The following is a 21813-nucleotide window of genomic DNA, read 5'->3' on the forward strand; positions in this document are numbered from 1 at the left end:
CTGTAATCCTCAGTGCTCAGGGAGGCTGCCATCTGAGGATCACAGCTCAAAGCCAGCCAGGGCACGATTAACTGATTAACTAGCAGCAACTCAGAAGTGGAGGTGTGGCTCAAGTGGTAGAGCACCAAGTACGAGCAAGTAAAACTGAACAAGAGCTCAAAGCCCCGAGTTCATGCCCCAGTACTGGTACAAAATACACACTACACAAACACACACACATACACACCACATTGCACACACATGCATTGAAGGTCATCTTCAGTTTGTAAAACCCCAGTGTTCTGACTAGAGTACAATATAGGCTTCAAGGATCAGAGGTAAGGAGTCCATGGGTGCCGGGATTGCTGGCTTGGGTACCCGAAGCTGGGGTAACTGAGCCACTAAGAAAGAGGTAGCTTGTCAATTGAATACTTTGCTCAGCACTTGGAGAGATTCAAATGTGATTTCCTTCCCTGGTGAATTGCTCTTCCCCTCTCTGAGGAAAACCATGTCAGCTCTGCCAAACGACTTAGAATTTGTCCTCAATTTGTCCTGATTTCTGAAGCATGGCTGTGCCCACTGCTAATATCCCCCTCTTCCCGGGGACCCCCACATTATCAAGTGGGGGGAGGGAATGTTACCGGGGGCTGAGTATCCGAGATTTATAGACTACTCATTTTAAAAAAAATTTCCAAAGCATTTGAAGGTCTCTTACGTACGAACCGTTTCTAGACCACCTCGGGCTCATTTTGATCTTGCTCCAATTCCCAGGGAAGCAAACCAATCACGAAGCTCTGTGGAAAGTCGGGGAGAGCCGGGGACTGGGGAGCCAGCTGTGCAGCTGGGGCTTTGAGTCACTGAACCATGGGGACGGAAGCTCATTTTAGAAATCCGAGTCAGTGCTTTGATTCCTGGAGCCTTTGCCTTTGCCTAAAGCTGGCAAGTGGAATAAACTCCCCTCGTCGGCAGGGTTCAGACAGTTCAGACTTCATTTTACACATGTTCTTGGGGTGGGGATGGCGGTTGCTGGAAGACCAGAAAAAGCAACAGCAAAACCAGGAAGAAAACCAACTGGAGGGCTTTCTGATCCGCGGGATGACTGCGTTTGCAGCTGGTCTTCATGCTCTACTCTACTTTTGTTGGTCCCTGGGCCTGCGTGGGAGCTGCATGCACACGTTATGGCTCTCTCCCACATCCTGGCTGTCCTGTCCATACCACCTGGCCATATTCCTTGTCTTACCACACCAGCACGCTTTTCTGCATCCTCAGTTGATAGAACATGAGTGCTTACCAAATAGCTAAATACATTACTTAACTTTTTACTACTTGAGACTTAATATCTTATACTTAGTTTGAACCAAGTACTTTTTAGTGGTTAATTGCAGAGACTCACAGGCTTTCCTGCCCAGGCTGGCTTTGAACTGTAATCCTAAGATCTCAGCCTACCGAGTTGCTAGGATTACAGCTATTCAGAGCTGGGCCAAGTCAAGGATTTCTAAGACACCAAACCATCCCCAGATGAACACTACTTAGAAGAATCATTTCCTTTGTGGTGCTCTGGCAGCCATGGGTCACTTGTGTCTGAGATGTAAAGTGGAGGGCTGTCAGTGGCTGAGACCCCATGGTTAAATTGTACCCCAAGAACCGTCATTTGTCCAGGTTTAATTGCTCCTAAATCTCGTGTCTTTGGTTGGTGAATATTCCCCACAATGCCTTGGCCTGGTTCATCTTCTCCTTTCCCCCAGTCCTCTCTGGCTTTCAGTGTCGTGGACTTACTCGTTCATTTTACAGTGACATAAAAACAAAGAAATAAGATGCTCAGCTAAACTGACCTGGCCATTTCCCGGCTTCACTACCCCGAGCTCCGAGGCTGGCAGTCCGTTTACCACAGCCCAGCACTTCTGTGGAAGAGAGACGCTGCCCGCCAGTTTCCACACGTTTTATTCTCCGTGGTCAGTGTGCTTGGCATGTGCAGGCCATGCCACACGCTTCACGCCATCGCATCTCATCCTGCCAGGCTGATATTACCAAACCTGGGAGAATACGTAACACAGCGTTTTGCAGCAAGAGCTCTACGATGCGTATATACAAAATGGATGTACTGAAATAATATGGGCTGTACAAATATAACCATATATAATACATGTGTTCCAAATCTTATATATAACACATCTATTACATATATACAATACAATATATAATACATTACAAACCATGATATTTGATATAATAGTATATATTTATGGATATATATATATAATATAAAATACAACATACATATATATAAATATATATTTATACATATAATTATATATAATGTAGAATATGTGATATATAATTATATACATCATATATACAATTATAAGGTATATACTTATAAAATATATAATTATATATGTTATAATACATTTTGTAGGCAATATATAATATGTAACTATATATAGTATATATATCATATATAGTATTTGTATCATATAAAATATATATTTAATATATCATTCTTACTATATATAATTATAATTATACACTAAATAATAATCATATGTACTTTATAACATATAGCATAATATATAATTATATGTGCTATACAACATAATTATATATACTATATAACATAGTATATATATATATATATACATAGTATATATAGTATACATATAATATGTATACTATATAACATAGTATATACATATATATACTATATAACATAGTATATATATATACATGGTATATATATATATATATACATAGTATATATATAGTATATATTGTAATTATATATACTATATAACATAGTATATATATATACATAGTATATATAGTATACATATAATATGTATACTATATATATACTATACATATACTATAGTATATACATATAAATATACTATAGTATATAGTATATACACTATACATATATATACTATACATATATACTACACATATATATACTATATATACTATACATAGTGTATAAAATATATATTATAATATAATGTATATATAATATACTTTATATACAATATAATGTATTATACTATACTATATATAATATACTATATTACTATATATAATATGCGATATCAAATATAATATAGACTATATAATATGATTATATAATATATAATACTATTATGTTCTCTACATTAGTATTATGTATTATATATAATATGTAATAATATAATATAGCCATAACAAAATATCACCAGATCGCACTGGTTATATCCACCACCCACATTACTTCTGTTCTACTCTGCCTCTAAATGTCTGGAAACCCTGGATGTATATGTAATACACATGCTCATCACAACACACGTCCATTAGGCAACTTGTGATTGTAGAGAAGGCTTTAGACGTGCGCTTTATCTTATTTGGTCAATTCATTTGTTTATTTATCTATTGCCCATGCCATAGCTTGAACTCAGGGCCTGGATACTGTCCATGAACTTTTTGCTGCTGAAGGCTAGCACTCTGCCCTTGAGCCACGGTTCCATTTCTGACTTTGTGCTGGTTCATTGGAGATGAGAGTCTCATGGACTGGGCTGGCTTTGAACTGTGATCTTCAGTTCTCAGCCTTCTGAGAGTAGCTAGGATTACAGGTGTGAGCCACTGGCGCCAGGCCTCTATTTTAATACTTATAGGGAAGTGGTGGTGGTGGTGGGTTTTTTCCCCTAGGCTTGTGAGGCCACGCGATTCTGATTTCAACAATAATCACCATCTGACTGACAGCATAGTCAAGCAACCCGCACTCCACAGGCATTTTCCAAGGGGATATATACTTGGTTTAAACCTTTGATGGACTTTTTTTTTCCTGTATTGAAGTAGTTTAAGGCAAAGCAAACAGTGGGACATGTTAAAATATCCATTAACTAAACACCAGAAAGGGCAGAGACTGCCTCCAGCTGCCGCAAAAACCAATTAGGCTGCAAATATGCATTTGGTTACCTAACCACACGTTCCCCAAACATTTAGTTCTAATTAATTTTCTTCATTACACAACAATGCCTCTCCTAATTACACTGGAGAAATTCTATAAACCTACCAGCTATTCAAAGTCTTGATTGCACAAATTATTCTGGTTAGATCCCTATGATAAGGAAATCTCCACTCTTCAATTTATACACACCTCATCTCCCAGGGCCAGCAGCTACTTAGTAAAACCCTTGATAGCTGGGCACAGGGAATCCGTGGTGTGCCCAGGCTCCCAATGAGTCATTTTAGTGAGATAGACCATCAAGGAAGAATAATTAAAGACTGATGGAGGTGAAGCGTGAGACGGAAGCGTGTTGCGTCTGAATTCTTACACCTGCCGTGAACCACTCGGCGGCGGTCCATCTATGGGCTGGAGAAGGGGGGTCTGGAAACGCTTATTCTGCCTGGGCTGGCCTCTAGAACTGCAATCCTCCTATTCCTCAGCCTTCAAAGTAGCTAGGGTTACAGGTGTGAGCCACCAGTGCCAGAATAGAGGGCTGCATTGCAGTCCACACTTCAGAGGGTGCTGAGACAGTGAAGCCAAGGATACCATGTAGGAAGCCCTGATTTGGAGGGTGATGAGGGAGATGTTTACGGAGAAGAGCAGGCCCGGGCTCACTGGGAGCAGAGGTGGCAGCAGGTGTGTGTGTGTGTGTGTGTGTGTGTGTGTGTGTGTGTGTGTGTGTGCTCTCTTTATGCTTCTCTTAGCAATAGAAAGGGTTCTAGATACACGCACTGGGTCCTTCTGAGCTTGCAAGCTTCTCCTTTCTTAATTATGTCCATAATTCTCTGTTCTCTTTCTCCATCTTACTGTTACCTGTCTTAGCTTTCTTTTGCTTAAGCCTGGTGCTCTACTCCTTGAGCTACAGCTCCGCTTGTAGCTTTTTGGTGGTTCATTGGAGAGAAGAGTCTCACAGACTTCCCTGCCCAGGCTGGCTGTGAGCTGCGATCCTCAGATCTCAGCCTCCCGAGAAGCTGGGACGACAGGCGTGAGCCACCGGCCGCAGGTTTCAAGGCTTCATCTCGGAGCTGTGAGTAACCAGGTGCTGTAGGCAGCTGGGTAATATGAGCCACAGCTGTTGGTGCGTGAGGGCAGGAAGTCTGCAGACGGGTCGGGAGCTCGGGAAGGTAAGAGCTACCCCGACTTTAGCTGGGGACAGGGCGACTTGATGTGTTTTAAGACAAGAAGGAAATGGTGTTTGGGGCTGGGAAGGGAACAGAGAATAAGGGCAGATCTTGGCAGATCTGGGTTTTGTTCAGGGGTGGGGATCTCTAGCCGTCACCACACGACAATGACAATGATTTCCCTTCAGCTTAGGCAAGCTAGGAGACTTCATGCCATTTATGTTTGACAGAAAACAAAAACCACAAAATCAACCTTGGAAAAATGCAACTGAAATCTTCTGTGAAACTCTCTGTGGCAGTCCACGGTTACTTTATAGAAATCTAGCGGCAGTGTGTGTCTGTGTGTGTGTATGTGTGTGTGAGTGTGTGTGCGTGTGCTTGTGTGCGTGTTCACATTTCAAGCCCGTGTAATGTCTCAGCGCTGGCATCTTCCAGCAAGCGTCATGCATGCCCTGATCACACGGTAGCTTTGCCACATGTATTTTCCCAAGTACGCTTTATTTTCTTTCAGCTTCTGAAGTGAGAACAGGCCAGGCCTCCGGTTGCGTCTCTTTTAAGTATCCACCTTTATTGGAATCACATGGAGAATTTGTTAACCCTGCCCCGGGCTGAGATTTTTGCAGTTTTGATGGTTTGCTTCTTAAAATTATGCTTGTTGAGAAACATACTTTGAGAAACACTGTACTGCATGACACCTCTTTCCCTGATTGGAAAATGCAGGTTGGACATTTCTTTCTTTCTTTCCTGTCGGTGTGGGGCTTGAACTCAGGGCCTGGGCGCTGTCCCTGAGCTCCTTTTTTGCTCTGGACTAGCGCGCTACCACTATGAGCCACAGCATCACTTCCAGTTTTTTGGTGGTTCATTGGAGATGAGAATCACATGGACTTTCCTGCCCAGGCTGGCTTTGAACTGTGATGCTCAGATCTTAGCCTCCTGTGTAGCTAGGATGACAGGCGCCTAGCCAGGTTGAACATTGCTAATCTGCCTTTTTTAAAGTTTGAGGTAGGGTCTCACTATGTAGCTCAGGTTAGCCTCGAACACCAAATGTTCCTTCTTTAACCTCTTGAGTGCTGGGATTATAGATGTCCTCCACCAGGCCCAGTGTGTAATTGGAAAGTTGAAATATTCCAAAACTCGAGAAAGTTGGAGCCCTGGAATAACAGCACAAATGGAAAACACAGGTACCCCCAAAACATTGCTTCCAATTAACCCCAGGCTGTAGGTATGAGGAATCTATGAGACCTCAAATTTTATCTCCCAAATTGAGTCCCCGTCTCAAGGTATCTCAGCCTATGCAAATATTACAAACTCTTAATTAAAAAAAAAAGAAACACTTCCAGTCCAAAAATCCTTTGGATAAAAGATGTTCAAGGTGTAAAAAATTTTCTTAGCTGACGCATTTATAAGATTATCTCTTTGTTGCTTTGTATGTCCCTCCCCCACAGTATAACCCCTGCTCTCACTATATTTGATGTCAGTATAACTTGTGGAGGAGATGGGGAAAAACAAGTCGTTTAAGGATTCAGGTGGACCTGTTGCAACAATGAGAAGTACAAGTTGTCATGTCCACAACGAGCTTTACAACGTTAGTGCGGGGGGGGGGGGGGGGGGGGGAGGATTGGGTGGTGGGGGGGTAGGGGGAGGCTGGGAAGGGATGTGAAGGGTAAACAAAGGAGGAGGCTGCAATGCTTGATAAGAAATGTACGCATTATCCTGCCCATGTAATTGTAACCCCTCTGTATAGTATGTTCACAAAAAAAAAAAAATTAAATTAAAAAAAATTTTTTTCTTAGCTGGGTGTTAGTGGCTCACGTCTGTCATCCTAGCCACTCAGGAGGCTGAGATCTGAGGATCATGGTTCAAAGCCAGCCTGGGCAGGAAAGTCTGTGAGACTCTTATCTCCAGTGAACCACCAGAAAACCAGAAGTGGCGCTGTGGCTCAAGTGGTAGAGCGCTCACCTTGAGCTGAAGAGCTGAGGGACAGTGCCCAGGCCCAGAGTTCCAGCCCTATGACCAACAGAGAAAGAAAAAATGAAAAGATTTTCTTACTTGAAAAAAATGATTCTCCTCCCCTGAAAAATCCCTGCTGCTGTTTGCTGTTGGAGGTGATCGCTAAGAGACAGAGAGGAGCAGGCCCATGCCCCCGCGGGCCTTCATGAATGCATCTCCCTGCCCAGCGCCATTTCTCTCTTTCCATGTGCTCTTTTAATTTTTTAAAAGCTTTCCAGCCACCCCAGGAGTTTATGATCAAGCCGGGCAGACCCCATGCGTCCGATAAAACACTTTGTGAATAATTACTGAGCCAAGTAAACTGTGAATGGAAAACAGCGCAGCCTGCCAGCTCCCGGGGGAGCTCTCCGTCATCCCCTAAAAGCAGAGACGAGGGTTTCAATTCCAAGTGCTGACACAAGCGACTTTGTCACTCCACTTTTTAGTTTGGTTTTTTTTTTTTTTTTTTGAAGCAACCAGAGAGAGGCTTGAACGATTCCAGGCCTAAAAGTTCGACTTCAACCCTGGCCTGTGCAAGTTCCATCAAGCCTGGAGCTGCGATCTCCCAGTGGGACCAGTGCACCATTTGTAGCAAGATTGCTCTCCTACACTTCTAATGTGTGAGGATTTAATAATGATCTACCATATCCATATATACACACACACACACACACACACACACACACACATATATATTTATTTTTCCTCTGCCAGAGAAATATTCTGGGAAATTATGGCACCCGTGACCTGTCAGGGAGACACAGCGAATCCAAAGATACAGGTAAGAGAGAGCTTGACCTACTGAAATAGAAATTTGGAAACTCATGGGACTGGTGCTTTAGAGAAAGCTTGTGTTGGTTTGCTTTGTGAAGACAGCCATGTGGAAACATCTCCTCAACCCAGGTTAGCATAGGAACTTTGACTTTACTATATTGTTCATTGTCGTGTGTGTGTGTGTGTGTGTGTGTGTGTGTGTGTGTGTGTGTGTGTGTGTGTGTGTGTGGTGTGTTGGTCCTAGGGCCTGGCTACTGTCCTGGAGATATTTTGTTCAAAACTAGCACTCTACCATTTAAACCACAGCTCCACTTCTGGCCTTTTTCGTGGCTATTGGGAGATAAGAATGTTACAGATTTTCCTGCCCGGGCTGGCTTTGAACCATGATTGTCCGATCTCAGCCTCCTGAGCAGCTAGGATGACAGGCACGAGCCACCCAGTGCTCAGCACATTCATTGTTCTCTGTGCCCCGCCATCTGTGTTTCTAGAAGATTCTTCACTTTCTGGGAACGTAGAAGAACCCGCAAAGGACTTGTGGCTCCCTGTGACAGGAGCACACGGATCTGTGATGAGGGTGTGAGAAGCAGAGAGAAAACACACTGATTTGCAAGAGAAAACAGAGCCGGGCACCAGTGACTCACGCCTGTAATCTTGGCCACTCTGAGAGGCTGAGATCTGAGGATTCAGGTTGGAAGTCAGCCTGAGCAGGAAAACACCGGATCGCCAACGAACCAGCAACAGTCCAGAAGTGGAGCTGTGGCTCAAGTGGTAGAGTGCCGGCCTTGAGGGAAAAGCCAAGTGAAGAGCATGGGCCCTGAGTTCAAGGCCCAGTACCGGCACTGCAAGAGAGAGGGGCAGGGGGCAGGGGGAGGGGGGAAGGTGAGGGAGAGGGGAGGGAGGCTGGCAGCAGGAGGTTGGCTGAAGGAGTCCACCTGCTGTGTCCACTGCCTCCAAGTGCTGGAGGTCCAGCACGTCATCCGTGGCTCCTCCAAAGGGCAGACAGGACGGGACAGGGTAGCAGCCGTGCGTGACAGCCACCTCCTCGGATCATTCCAGACTGAGCTGCTCATGGTTATGGGCCGTACCCTGGTGTGGGATTCCCAGCGATGACACAGGTGGGTCCACACTGCATTGGCTAGGCCTGGCAGTCTCTCTCCACCGCCCCCCCCCAGATAGATCCTGCAATCTGATTGGTGGAATGGCTCTTATGGTTTCCCATGGTATCCAACCCGGTTTTACCTGTGGTGAGGTAACAGGCTGGGGTAGCTGTGGATGATTTCCAAGCATGCTTCTCTCTCTCGTACTGCGTGGCTTTTCCCTAATGCTCACGGGCTGATACTCCGATGGCTGGAGTGGTCTTCAGCCCTCATGCTGCACATGCTGGGTGGCAGCCTGTGTTCCAGCCATCGAGTCACGCATCCATTCTTTCTGCCTCTCTGTGAAAAAAATGGTAGTGGCCAAATCCCTAGTCTTGTCTTGCAGGGGTTTTACCCCAGAGAAGTCCATGGGAAATGTGTAAGTCCATCCCTTGTGTAGGTCTGGACTTCTTCCTCTTATTGTTTTTTTCCAATTTTTATTTTTTGTGTCAGTACTGGGGTTCGAACTCAGAATCTCTTGTTCTTGCTTACCTTTGTCGCTCTAGGCTGGGCACTCTACCACTTGAGCCACATCTCCAGCTCTTCTGCTGGTTCGTCTCTTGGATATGTTTGCCCTGGCTGGCTTTGAACCTTGACCCTCAGATCTCAGCCTCCTGAGCAGCTAGGATGACAGGTGTGAACCACCAGCACCTGGCTGGCTTATTACAAATAGCATCACTGTGTACACAAGTTCAGCTTATATTACAAATAGTACAACAATCCGCAGTGTTGAGCAAGGCAGGACTAGGTAAGGGCCAGAACCTCTGTGCCCCACCATTCCCCCGCCCCCTTGCTCTGTCACTGGCCATTTTCTGATTTCCTTTTATAATCACCACTATGTAAAGAGACTGATTTCAGCGTGGCGCACGATCGTTTTTAAATGAAGGGGAGATTGCCAAACCTATTTTTTTTTTTTTAAAGCAGATCATTTTGTTTGTAATGACTTCCCTTGCTTTTGACTTATTTTCCACGTGTGTGTGTGTGTGTGTGTGCGCACGCGTGTGTGCATTTCTTCTTGTTAAAACTGTTTTCCTACCTTTTCTTTAAAATAAAAATAATCAATGGATGGTGGCTACAGGGGTGGGCGGCGTGAGGAGTTTAGTTTCTCTTTTTGAGTCGAGCGGAATGCTATTTAGTGTGGGTTTCTGGGGTCAGTCAAATCAGTGAAAGAGGCCCCCACCAGCCCAGGCCTCAGGAGATCGGAGGCTGACCGTGCGGGCCTTGTGGCCAGCGCTAGCCCTTTGGGCCTCCAGAGAAGGTCACAGACCCTGCACCTGCTCTGTGAGGCGGATCAAGGGGAAACTTGGGTGGCTGGACATTCTCAGAGCAGCTCCTTGGGTTTCAGTCAGTGCCTGATCCGAGCTTTTAATTAACCAGAACCCTGGCTCCCCCCCCCCCCCCCGCCCCCTTGCTGGTCAAGAGACACCTGCCGCGTACTCACAAGTAAATTCTGCAGTGACACACGGGCGGTCGCCGGAGAGGCCACTGCAGCATTTTGCTTTCAGATGCAAGTTCTTTTTTATCCCCCCCGTGAGAGCTAAAGAGAAAATCTCCACGGTCCATAACGTGTGTCTCGGCACTGTAGCTAAACAGCTGGAGGCAATTTTTCATCTTTTTTTTGGTCTGATTGAAGCCTATACAAGCTTAGCAGTAGGGATAATGTTACCTAAGGTGTGTGTGTGTGTGTGTGTGTGTGTGTGTGTGTGTGTGGTGTGCATATTGTCATTATACTAACCCCCTATTTGGTAATCAGAAGGGTTTTGCTTGGTTTGGTTTTGGTTTTGGTTGAGGGGCTTGAACTCAGGGCCTGGGCGCTGTCCCTGAGCCTCTTTTGCTCAAGGCTAGCGCCCTACCACGTTGAGCCATAGCTCCGCTTCTACCTTCTGAGTGGTTCACTGGACATAAGAATCTCGTGGACTTTCCTGCCCAGGCTGGCTTTGAGTTGCGATCCTCAGATCTCAGGCTCCTGAGTTGCTAGGATTACAGGCATAGCCACCGACGCCTGGCCACAAGTTATTTTGGCCATGATATAAACCCTTCTCAGACACGGGAAGCCAGGTTGGGATCCAGTGAGGACCAATCACATGATATGAATATTCCCATAGTAGAGGAAAATATTATTCAGGGAGTGAGGATGCGCAAGGCTAAAACATGGTGTGCTGGTCTGTTGTACAGTCGAGTTCCGTGATGTGGCGTGATTAAATTTCTGTGAGGAAAAAAGTAATAATAAAGTTTGTAAAACTCTTATCTCTGCTGGGCGCTGGTGGCTCACGCCTGTCATCCTAGCTCCTCAGGAGGCTGAGATCTGAGGATTGCAGTGCAAAACCACCCGGAGCAAAAAAGTCCCATGAGTCTGTTATCCCCAGTTAACCACTTGAGCTGTGGCTCAGGTGGTAGAGCGCTCGCCTTGAGCACAAAAAGGCTCAGGGACAGCGCCCAGCCCAGAGTTCAAGCTCCACAACTGTCAAAACATTAAAAAAATAAATAATTAACTGATAGAAATTTGAGCACAAAGAGTAGTGCATTGGGGGAATAAAACAGAGTACACAACATTAGGAATGCCTAGGAAAATACATGTGTGTGTTCTTAGCTGCGTCTCCTCTCTCCCCACTAACTTCAAGTTCAAGGATGAGTCTAACTCATCATTATTTTCTCCAAACACCCAGGGTAATGTTTTCAGAGAGTAGATGCTCAATAAATAAATGACTTTAATTAGAATTCAGAGCGATTACAGTTTCTCAAAAGACCAATATACTTTAGACAAATTTAAAGCAATGAGCAACAAACATCACAGGAGAACAGAGAATGGATCCAATTACCATAAAAAGGATATATTAGCTGTAAGCAGAATAGTATGGAAGTACATTGACAAAGAGGCTATGCTATAAACCAGGTAATGTCATGATGTATTATCCCATTATACAAAGAAAGATGGTAAGTAATAATAGCATAGGAATTTAAAAAAGTTAGCGATATTGCTCTCTACCTACCTACCTACCTACGTCTCTATCATCTATTATCTATTAACATCTACCTGTTATCTAGTCATTATATAATGCCTATCTACCTATTTATTATCTATCATCTATCTTGTATCTCTGTATCTTTTGTCTTTCATCTGTTATCTATCATCTATTAATCTATAACCTATTAATCAGAATACAGTTAACTGTTTGAACATAATAATGCTCTTGCGTGCTTACACTTGCGTGTGTGTGTGTGTGTGTGTGTGTGTGTGTGTGTGTGTGCCCAGTTCCTGGGGCTTGTCCTCAAGTCCTGAGCTTTTTTGCTCAAGGCTGATGTGCTTTCACTTGAGCCATAGCTCCACTTCCAGTTTGTTGGTAATTAATTGGAGATAAGAGTCTCATGAAATTTCCTGCCTGGGCTGGTTTTGAACCTCAATCCTCAGATCTCAGCCTCCTGATCAGCGAGGATGACAGGTGTGAGCCACTGGCCACAGCTTCAGAGTTTTTCTAGTGAAACCAAAGTCACATGTAACTCCCACCAGCAGCCGATCCTCGTCATTTTGTTCTTTTACAAAAATTGTTTCAAAGCCAGGCGCTGGTGGCTCACGCCTGTCATCCTAGCTACTCAAGAGGCTGAGATCTGAGGATCGTGGTTCAGAGCCAGCCTGGGTAGGAAAGTCTGTGAGACTCTTCTCTCCAATAAACCACTCAGAAAATTAGAAGTGGTGCTGTGGCTCAAGTGGTAGAGTGCTAGTCTTGAGCTGAAGAGCTGAGGGGCAGTGCCCAGGCCGAGTTCAAGCCCCACAGCTGACCAAAAAAAATTAAAAAGTTTCACCTTCTCTGCACAAATTTTGTATTACATATTTCATTCAAATATCAGCTTCTCAATTGCTAAAAATAAAAAAATAAAAAACATTGGGATTTTTCGAGAGAAATTACTCTGAATATCATGTCTTTTTGTCAGGGGGAAAACCATCAACGTTAGTAGTTTTATTTCGGCCAGAAAGTCTATGATGTTAACTTCCGTAGTACTAGACAAATAGTGTAAACTGCATCAAGCGAAGATGAGCATGAGTCTCTGTTTTCTGGCATGTGTGCATGTGGCCATCTGGACTGGAAGTGGATGGCGTGGCGGGATGCTTGCGCGAGTCCTTTAGTTCAGTCCTGGTACCTGTGGGAAAATGTTGGGCCAGAAGCGGTGGCTCGTGTTGGTGATCCCAGCTGCTTGGCTGGGTGGATTTCAGGCCTGTGGCTTCAGGCCAGCCTGGGAAACAGAGTTTGCAAGAGCCCAGTCCTACGGAACAAAGGAGCAGCAGCGACTGTGCAGGTCGCTAAGACCAGCTATGCCAGAGGCAGAGGTAGGAGGATTGAAGTCTGAGGCCGGCCCCAGGCAAAGGGGGAAGAGGCTCTATCCAAAATATAACAGAAACGAAAAGGCCTGGAAGGATGGCTTGAGGGGTAGAGCACCCACTTACCAAGTGCAAGGTTGTAAGTTCAAAGCCCAGTACCACTAAGAAGAAGAAAAAAAGTGGAAATCTTCTGTAAGGGTCTGTGGAGACAAAACAGAAGGGGTGTGTGTGCGTGTGCGTGTGTGCGTGTGCGTGATCTGTACACAGAATGATCTCCGCTGACACAAATGTACATGGTTTGTGATTCTGCCTGCAGGACAAGCTCCAGATTCTGGGGTGGGAATAACGGCGCGGCCCAGTGGGAAGGCCTCTCATTCTGGTTTGGTTTCTTGAGATGGTGTCCTCACCTGGGACTCCGGCCTAGCCTGGAGCTCATCATCCCTCAGTCCCCCCCTCCTCCACGCTGGGCATACAGGCATGCTCCACGGCACTTGGTTTAGGGCTGGTGTGGCTGTGGCGATGGTTTTCCTCTGTCATTTCTCCATCCTTCACGCCTTGGCGTGAGGAGCTGCATGCCAAGGCTGGCTGAGAAAGAACCCCAGCTTGACCTTCACGAAGGGCCCTTGTTTGAGGACGGGGAGAAGGGAGCCGGGGCCTTGTGCTGACCCATGCGCTCAGGTTTTGACAGGGAGTAAGTGAAGAAGGTCATGCCTGGCTCTTCTGCGGGGCACAGGGGACGGGGCTGGAGCCCTGTCGGGCTGGCCGCTGGGAGGGATGATGGTGGATGGTGATGTCTGACAGGCTGGGAGGAGGGAGGAAGCAAGTGTTGGACACATGGCCGAGGGTCAGGCAGGCCGGGCTGTGTGACGCACAGCCCCATCCCTGGCCCTGGTTCCTGAGCTTTGGTGGCCTTCGGAGGCTTGCTGCTGGGCTCAGCCTCAGCCCGCCACCATCTGACCTGGCAGGCTGGCTTCGTGGGTTTTTCTGGCATTCCTTTCACCATCTTGGAGCGCGTGTGTTGTGCCAGGGACTTGGGAATCTCCAAGCCAAGCACCCTCTTCACCCACACCGGCTCACGGGAGCTGGGCCTGTCCGCTCCCTTTGACAGATAAGATGAGCCTCCACGTGCGGGTTACACGTGGCCGAGGTGCGCAGGAGGCTCTCATTGGCATCCCAACCCCCATTGATTTAGTTTTTGGCACTGGTCCTGGGGCTTGAGCTTAGTGTCTGGGCACTGTCCCTCTGCCACTTTGAGCCCGCAGCTCTATTTCTGGCCTTTTGGGGGCTCATTGGAGATAAGAGTCTCCTGGACTGTCCTGCCTGGGCTGGTTTTGAATTGTGATCCTCAGATCTCAGCCTCCTAAATCACAGGAACACTAGCACCCGGCTTGAAGCTCTGAACTTTTTCAAAAGATCTATATTTTTATTGTAAAGATACTGTACAGAGGGATTACAGTTAACTGAGTAAGGTCATGAGTCCATTTCCTATCGAGCATTGTTACTTCCTCCTTTGTTTTTCCCCTACCATCCCTTCCCTCCCACCTCCCTCCTCCCTCTCCCCCCCCCCCCGCCCCCCACAAGTTGTAAAGTTTGTTTTCAATATAGTGTCTGGTACATCTCATTGTTACAATGGGTCAACCTGTATCCTTATTTCTGCATTTTGCGATTTCCCTTCCCCTCCTCAAATTAGAAAAATGTATATACAAGATATGCAGGGCACCAGAATCAAATACAGTGAAAACAGGGGTTATACCATAGGGGGAAGAACATATAAAAGAAACAAAAAAAAATCACACAGTACTTTATAAGTACATTGAAAGTAACAGTAACAAAGATAAAACCTCTTGTGTCCCTATCTTGGGGTTCATTTCGCTTAGCATCATCTTATCTGGTCATATGTACATAGCTTTTGACCTTTTCCGCTTGTCCTATACATATACTTGTTATTGCAAATAAGGGAAACCATGGGACCTATGTTTGTTTGGGCCTGGCTTACTTCACTTAATATAATTTTTTCCAGGTCTTTCCATTTCCTAACACATGGGGCAAAGTCATTCTTTCTGACGGAGGCATAGAATTCCATTACACACACTTACACACACACACACACACACACACACACACACACACACACACTACATTTTCTCGGTCCATTCATCTGAGGGACATCTGGGTTGGTTCCATATCTTAGCTATGGTGAATAACGCTGCTGTGAACATAGGCTTTGAATGTCTTGCTCACGTCCTTGATTCCTTTCTTGCTTGCATTTGGCACTGCGGGGGTTTGAACTCATGGTTTCCGGTTTCCCAGGTAACATTTCCACTGAGCCACGGCCCCTGGCCCTGGCCCTGAATTTCTGACAGTCCTTTGGAGGATGCTTCTCCCCGCAGCTCTGGAGTAACTTGTCCCCATGGACTTAAATGGTGGTGTGAATTAATGATGCAGAGTGAGTAAATGATGGAGGGGTGGAAAAGGTGCCTTCCCCTCCTCCCCACACAGGAAGGCTGGGTGAGGGGTGGGTGTCAGGGTAGGGCATGGTGGCAGAGAAGTTTCTGATCTGCTCATTAGAATCTTGAATTGTGTCTTCTTCCTGTCCGGCTGGTTTCAAATGACATTCTGCCCCCCCCCCCCCTCCCCCCCCCCCCCGTTCCCCTTCCCATTGCTTTCTCTTCGCTAAGAAAATGGAGTATGAAGCGAAGCCCCAACACCAGGCCTGATGTGAAAGAGATTGTTAATTTTTATTATAAGTGATATCTGCATTTTGCATTTTCTAAACTCCAAGTGTCTTCATCTCATTCCTCGTTCCTCTGTCTCACACGCGATTGATATTTGGGAAAAGTACCTTTTTTTTTTTTTTTTTCTGAAAAGATTTAACCTTTAAAACCTCCTTGGGAAACGGTCGCGTTATTTTTATTTCGGCCACACGAGGGCAGTCGCGTCACACACTAAAAAGAGAAAACGGAAAGCCTGTCTCCCGCTTTCAGAGCAGATGGTGCATGCGTTAGACTTCACTGGATGCATTTTCCCTTTATTGAAGGGCAGGGGAGTTTCACGTTTTTGCAGGTAGGATGGGAAAAGGTAGTTAACATTTTATCCTGTGTCTTTAATACTTTGTGTATGCTGATAAAGGTAGCAAAGACAGTTGAATGATATTTATTTTTTTTCACTCTCTTCCTTTTTGGGCCCTTTTTGTTTTTTTGAGGTGTTGGGGTGTGGTAACAAGTTGGATGAATGTTCACTCTCACCCCCATTGCCAGAAGATCTTCAGTTGGTTTTGCATTTAGTTGTAAAGTGTCACAGGGGTAGGACTCGCGTCCTTGTTTCCTTTGCTTACTTGTATTTGGCACTGCTGGGGTTTGAACTCAGGGTTTCTGTTTTCCCAGGCAGGTAGCATTTCCACTGAGCCACGGCCCCTGGCCCAGGCTCTGGATTTCTGACAGTCCTTTGGAGGTCTCCCTGGGGCCTCCTGGCATGGCATGTCTCTGTCCGTCTTTTGGTGGTGGATGGTAACCAGCTTGCTTCCAGGATGGACCTGTGCCAGTCTTCCTCACCCCCCAGGGCTGTGGATGCTCAGGAAGCCTCAGAGGCCCGTCAGTTCTGCAGGGATTAACTCGACGCCAGGGGTGGGTCCGTGAGAGCGACACGCACGGGTCTGACCCCACTTCTGCGGGCTGCTTTTCATGTTGGATGAACCCACATGCGTTCCCCACAGCCCGTCGCCAACCCTGAAATGCAGGGTTTGCATCGAGCAATCTAGAGCGCTTGCTTTTCCAGACACATGACCTGGTCTCCTCATGCCCACTGCGCAGGGCCACCTGTGTGGCTGCGGTCAGCAGACACCCCACAGATCCCCCTCATCCCCCGCGATGTCCCTGACCCGAAGGGAAGCATCTTCACCATCACCTGCATCCCGGAGTGGACACGCTGCAGAGAGAAAAAGGTTTTGCTTTTTGTGTTTGTGTTTTGATGGGACTGAGGCTTGAACTCAGAATTTTGCTAGACTTGCAAACACATCCCACAGCCCAGAAAAGAAGCTGTGTCAAGGTCGAATGAAGGACTTGGTGAGAGATCCTGGGAATCCCTGCAGCCAGCAGTGACGGGCCTGGCCAGCATCGGGGCTTCAGCACCTTGGAGAGCTCCAGCTCCCGGGACTGGCTTGGGGGGGGGGCTCTTTCTTGGGAGGCAAAGCTCGTGGAGCCCCACTTCAGCTCTAGGAGGCCCCTCATTGTTCATGTGTGTGTGTGTGGAAAGAGAGAGAGAGAGAGACAGACAGACAGACAGAAGAGAGAGGAGAGGGAGAGACAGAGAGGAGAGAGAGGGAGAGGGAGAAAGAGACAGAAGAAAGAGAGGGAGAGAAGGACAGAGGAGAGAGGGAGAGACAGAGATAGAGAGAGGAGGGGAGGGAGAGGGCGAGAGAGAGAGAAAGAGGAGGGGGGGAAGTGTTAAAGGAGGGTAATGGGGAAGGCGGCCTTCTGGACCCTGTGCTCTGGCCGGGTCGCCTCTCTGTGTTTCTCCTGCAGCCTGGACAGGGCAGCTGGGCTGAACTGAGCTGAGCTGATCTGGGCTGGGCTGGGCTGGGCTGGGGCTGAGCTGGGCTGGGCTGGGCTGGGGCTGGGCTGGCTGGGCTGGCTGGGCTGGGCTGGCTGGGCTGGGTGGGCTGGACTGGGCTGGATGGGCTGGGTGGGCTGGACTGGGCTGGGCTGGGCTGGGCTGAACTGAGCTGAGCTGAGCTGAGCTGGGCTGGGCTGGCTGGGCTGGCTGGGCTGGCTGGGCTGGGCTGGGCTGGGCTGGCTGGGCTGGGTGGGCTGGACTGGGCTGGGCTAGGGCTGGGCTGGGCTGGGCTGGCTGGGCTGGGCTGGGCTGGGCTGAGCTGGGGCTGGGCTGGGGCTGGGCTGAGCTGAGCTCAGGGCTGGAGGAGCAGACAGGAAATCCGTTCTGCCTCTGTGGTCAGCGGGCCCAAGCACACAGCAGGGTTTGCTTGAGAGGAACCTAACACCACACATTGCTCTTCCAAAGCCTTTTGCTCACAAGCCAACGGGAGCCTCTCCTCACGGCCTCACCTCCTCAGGGCTGGCCTCCTGGACGACCAGAACCTTTCCTCCCTGGCCAGGCCCCGGCACGTGGAGAATCCCTCTGCTACCTGCAGATAAGCCAAGGGCTCATAGTTGGAAAATGGGGAGAAGGGAGGGGGGGAGAAATCTCAGCTCTGAAACCTCTGGGAAGGGTCAGGTGACCAGGGACTGCCAGGTGCTGGCCTTGGATACTTACTGAATCCACAAAGTGCTGAACCGAGTTGTTCAAAGCTAAGAAGCCACCCACGACTCGGGAAGATCAATATTAGACATAAATTGAGTGCAGTTATTTGCTCGAAAGAAAATAACTATAATAATAGCTAATATCTGGAATAAAATGTGTTGCCTAAAGGTAGGTTTTGGGAAGTGTTTTAAAACAGTAGCACAGATGTTATGTAAGTTTATAATCTAACACGGCTTTTATAAAAACCTGTAAGAGGGGCTGGGAAGTTGGCTCAGTGGTAGAGCGCTTGCCTTGCATGCCAGAGGCCCTGGGTTCGATTCCTCAGCACCACATAAGCAAAAATAAAAAAAAAAATACTTAAAAAAAAAAAAAAAAACCTGTAAGAGCTGTGAGGTTAGTAGCTCTAGTAGTTTACTAATAAGGGGAGCCCTGGGGACCAGTGTCTGACTTCTTCCTCTTGATTGTCTACAGGCGAATAGATCTTAGATGATAAAGTACTAGGCTCTGGAGTTGTGCTTTTAAAAGATGCTGAAGGCCTAGTTTTGAGTCTTTGCTGCTTTCTAGTTAAATTCAGCTGGGCAAGTTGGTTGAATTCATGCCCTGGGGCATGAATTCAAGGCCTGGGCGCTATCTATGAACTTTTTTTTTTTTTTTTGGTTGTGGGGCTTGAACTCTGGGCCTGGGCACTGTCCCTCAGCTCTTCAGCTCAAAGCTAGCACTCCACCAAGTGAGCCACAGCGCCACTTCCGGCTTTTTCTGCTTATGTGGTGCTGAGGAATTGAACCCAGGGCCTCATGCATGCAAGGCAAGCGCTCTACCACTGAGCCCCCTTCCCAGCCCTGTCTATGAACTTTTATGCTCAAGGCTAGTGCTCTATCACTTGAGCCACAGCCTCACTTCTGGATATTTTTTTGGGGTGCTTTATTGGAGATAAGAATCTCATGGACTTTCTTGCCTGGGCTAGTTTTGAACCACAGTCTTCAGATCTCAGCCTCCTGAGTAGCTAGGATTTCACTCAGGTGTCTTTTTAAGCCTCTGCTCCCACTTTGCCAGATGAAGAGAGGTCAGATGCCTGGCTCAAGGGAGAAAATGGACAGGGCTGACGTTCAGAGGGGCTTCCCACTGCAAACAGGACAGACAGCCTGCCACGCCGCCGCCCACGCTCCATCCCTCCCCATATCTTGTCCCCTGGGCAGCAGCTTTGATCTCAGCTTTGAGCGCAGAGATCTAGAACACGAGTCAGAAAATTCCCTTTCTGTCCATTCTGGCTTTCAAGGCTGGTAACCTGGCCCTGTTCCCCGTTCCCTGCCCCCCCAAACTGGATCTTCAACTCTTTTCAATTCTAACTCCTGGCTCTTCTTTGCTTTTCATGTCTTTTCTTCTCAAGGCCGTCCACACTTTCTGTGTTCTGAGAAATCAGAACAGTCCTCTGTCTTCCTCTTCCCCTGCTCTTCCTTCCCAGAGTGGGCCCATGGGGTTCAATAGATTTGGGAAATAATTCCTTATTTAAATGGGGGCGGTCTCTTGCTAAATGTGCCTTGTTATTTCAGAGAATAATATTGCATCTGGGGTTTCTTAATCTGTCTTCCCTGCCTCAGTTTCATATATATACATAAATATATATATATTAAAGATACTGTACAGAGGGGTTACAGTTACATGAGTAAAGTAATAAGTATATTTCCTATCAGGCATTGTTACTCCTCCCTTTGTTTTTCCCCTATCATCCCTTTCCTCCCCACCTTCCCAACTCCTCCCTCCCCCCCCCAAAGTTGTAAAGTTCGTTTTCAATATAGTGTCTTGTACATCTCATTGCTACAATGGGTCAACCTGTATCCCTATTTAAGCATTTTGTTTTTTCCCTTCCCCTTCTCAAATTAGAAAAATGTATATATAAGATGCAGGGCACTGGAATCAAATACAGTGGAAACAGGGGTTATACCGTGGGGGAAGAACATACAAAAGAAACAAAAGAAATCACATGGTACATTATAAGCACATTAAAAGCAACGACAGCAAAGATAAACTCTTGTGTCCCTATCTTGGGGTTCATTTCGCTTCACTTCATCTTATCTGGTCATATGTACATAGCTTTTAGCCTTTTCTGCTTGTCCCAGACATATACTAGTTATTGCAAATAAGGGAAACCATGGGACCTATGTTTCTTTGGGCCTGGCTTACTTCACTTAATATATTTTTTTCCCAAGTCTTTCCATTTCCTAGCAAATGGGGCGGGGTCATTCTTTCTGATGGAGTCTGCCTCAGTTTCTCTCTTTCTCTTTGTGTCCTGGGTGACTGACATCTTGGGACACAGCATATTGATTCCTCTAAGGATACTGAGCAAAATGAAAACCCCCTTGAAGGAGGGAAAACGGGCTGCCTTTCTTTATGTGGGATCAGGCCTGGTCTTGGGAAACATGTTTTGTTACATAATTCCACTAGATGGCACTGCAGCCTTACCTATGCGGGCAAGGCGGGTCTTTTCACATTCTAAATCCTATTATCTAGGCTAGCTCATCTGTATTCAAAAGATCAATGTTGCATTATTACAAAGATCCTTTCAAGTGTAAAAAGGATGGCACTTCATTACAGAAAGTAAAAGAAACTAATCAAACTTTCTTGGTGAAATCATTGACTTTTTTAAGTAAAGGGCAAATTTAAGAATTTGAAAGTCCGAGATGTAGGGGAATGGAGGGGTTTGGGGGCCCGCGCCGGGACTGGCCTGGCGGAGGTTGGTGGTGTGTGGCCTGGATCAACCACGGAAGAAAGAGGTTTTTCTGGAAAGAATCTCAGAGCTTCGCTGCTGCTGCTGCTGCTGCTCTCGTTTCTCCTGTCATGGGTGTGGTTGTGGATCTGTGAGAAAATGGTGCAGAGAACCCACAAGGTGTAGAAGACAGACAAGACATGTATTGACCTGACTCATGGACATTGTCAGGGAAGCATTGGGGAAAATATTGTTCATTCACTTTTTGTTTTTCCTTTTTTGTTTTTCCTATTGTGGTGCCGGAGATGGAATTGCCAGCAGCCATTCTGTAAGGGATGCATCCACCCACTGTCTCCACTCTTCTCCCACAGGGAATTCTTGTTTCCCAGCACCAAGCAGGCTAAGAGGAGAGAGGAAGAGAAGAGAGAGAGGCTGAGGCAGGCGGGTTTGTCTGGTGTCCTTACGTTGTGATGCTGGGCTTACCAGGAATTGGTCTTTTCCATATATAATCTGTTGTTGTTTGAGATAAGGTCTCACTATGTAGCTTGGGCTGGCCTTGAACT

Source organism: Dipodomys spectabilis, unplaced genomic scaffold, assembly GCF_019054845.1.
Source record: "Dipodomys spectabilis isolate Male_0828 unplaced genomic scaffold, ASM1905484v1 ptg000258l, whole genome shotgun sequence".
Taxonomy (NCBI): Eukaryota; Metazoa; Chordata; class Mammalia; order Rodentia; family Heteromyidae; genus Dipodomys; species Dipodomys spectabilis.